Raw genomic sequence first — 2,535 nt, 5'->3', positions numbered from 1 at the left:
CACATTGTTTTTAGACATTTCATCAAACAGTTGCATGCCTTGTCAATGCTTATAAGTTTCGTATGTGGGTTTGTCACAGCATTTCGAACTGTCATGGCCCACGCCTATCATCCCAAGCGGTCCAAGTTCAGAGTGCATGGCTGACTCCAGCTCATCTACACCAAGCGGTTGGGTGGACAACCAGATTACGTCTGAAGACTTCCTTTCAGATATAACAATTGTTTATATCGTTTTCATAAGAGAAACAATTAAGTTTTGGGAATATAACTTCTGTTTCTTCTACTTTAACCAGGGGAGCTAATACCTGCTCGAATTCAAACACGCTTTGACGTATTTCAAAATCTAATTTATGGGTTCTTCGATTATTATATTAACAAATACTGACATGAGTTCAAATATTGTGATAACCCACAAGAGTAATGTACAGAAAACACATGAACTTATCAAAATCAGCGCTCTAAATTTCACACACGACTGAATTCACAGATTTTCTATAGAGGTATGTATAAATAACTAGATTCATTGTTGCTTGTTAAGTTTTGGGCCATGGGGTATCTGAGAATTTTGTGGGGTTTGGTTTTCGTGTGTTCGATCAATCCGTGTGAAGCAAGGATTTTTGCGTTGCCTTCCAATTGGACTGTGGTCAAAAACTCAAGCCTTCCAACGTACAGTACAGAACAGGGGATGTAGGGCCGTCACAGATGGTGAGGGGAATGCTGTAATCAGTGAGGATTACAGATTTGGGTTGGGATTCATCAATGTTAATTATTCTGGCGAATTTGTTCTCTCCGTTGTTTTGGGTATGAATATCACATCCTTGGATCTTGGAACTGAGATTTGGACTGCAAATAGGTAGAGGGCTGTTGCAGAAGGGGCAACGGTGATATGGTATTGGAAGATACAGATGGAACAATGACCTGGAATATCAATACTGGTAAAACCCTAAACAAGGCCATTGCGATGCAGAACTCGGGTAATTTGCAGATCTATAATACTACAGATTCCTCACTTTTTTCGAGTTTAGTATTGTATGGCAGAGTTGGGATCATCCCACACATACTCTCTTACCCGGGCAAACCCTTAAGAGGGGGTATAGGACAACTTCCCAACTCTATTGCTGGGTGCATATTATGTAAATTAGTGCAATATAATTATTGTGATATGTTTATCAGGTTTCAATTGTGTAGTATATGAGTCAAACTCATTGATCTATATTTCATGAGTAGTGTTTTACACGAAGTCATTATCCATGAGAATTAATGAAACACTTAGCACTCATTGGATCTAGGTGACGTGTATAGAGGTGAGGCACCAAGATTTCAGTACTACTCCAACTCCAATGCGCTTAACTACAAAGTTTCCTCCATAATTAAACTTACTCCGCTTCTAATCTCATTTACAAAACCTTCACCAAGTTTTATGCCTTATGATCAATCCCCAATCCTTATCAATCCTCCATAATCATTTTTAAGGCCATGATCAATTCGTGAGCAACTAGGCTTTATCCTTCGATCAAGGTAATTTATAACAAGTGGGAAAGATGCATATTCTTTTCCTCAGAGTTGTTCTACAACTAAGCTTGAACTAGGGCATAAAGTGTTGGCACTTGAACCTTAAGCCTCATCATCTCAAACTAAAGAAAAATCTACCCAGTGAAGAAGAGCTAATATATATAAATGTAGTTCAAAATTGATATTAATCTCACTGTTCTAACCACTACATTTTCACAATTCATTTGAAATGATGGATCACAGTGTGTGATCTAAAATGTGGGTGCTAAAAAAACTTACACAATCAAATTTAGAAACAAAATTTCAACTTAAGAACACTTACATTATGGAAGGAGCATATGAAAATCCGTGTTACTGATATTATTTTTTATTTTTTGGTATAAGTGAACCTGCAACCTTACTTCTTCGGGTCACCATTTTTTGTTTGTTGATGAAGAAAATTACTACCTAAATGAGTTCTTCCAACCTATGATTAATGTTTCTTCTATTGATAACTGTAGGGCAATGTGCTCATCTAATTGCTCTTGCACAAGAGCCTTCTTCCATAATAGCTCTGCTTCATGTTACCTAACAAGTAGCCCCTTGAAATTCGTGAGATCTATGTCAAACACGTCATACAAGGCTTATGTCAAGGTCCAGAATGTCACGGCTGTTAGGATTAACCACAGACATAAATAATAATTACAAGAAAATATAACCAATATCAGAAAATAATAAATCGCACAGAGGAGAACAGAAGACACAAGGATTTAATGTGGTTCACCCAATCCCTAGGCTACATCCACCAACAATAAGTCCAATATTATTATTATCTAGTGATTACAATCTGCAATCCCTTACAACTCAATATTGCCACAAGAAGCCACAATCTCATCATACATAATGAAATCCCTAACCCTAAGTCATTTTATACAAGCTTTTGCTGCTTACAAAATTAGGGCTAGAATAAGTAGTCCAATAGAAAAATAACAATTGAGGCCTTTTACAATAGTAAAGTCATTTTTGGCTTCGAGGGTGCTACCCT

General features: G+C 37.1%; 1 pseudogene; it reads left to right on the top strand.

The window, feature by feature from the left end:
* The first annotated feature begins 324 nt into the window (after positions 1 to 324).
* On the top strand, positions 325 to 1,186 carry LOC149577780 (G-type lectin S-receptor-like serine/threonine-protein kinase SD2-5; annotated as a pseudogene).
* Positions 1,187 to 2,535: the final 1,349 nt, after the last annotated feature.

The sequence above is a fragment of the Cupressus sempervirens genome, chromosome 1, assembly GCF_028749045.1.
Source record: "Cupressus sempervirens isolate cs-2001-9-10 chromosome 1, ASM2874904v1, whole genome shotgun sequence".
NCBI classification, from domain to species: Eukaryota; Viridiplantae; Streptophyta; class Pinopsida; order Cupressales; family Cupressaceae; genus Cupressus; species Cupressus sempervirens.
This window is presented reverse-complemented; position numbering and strand designations above follow the sequence as displayed.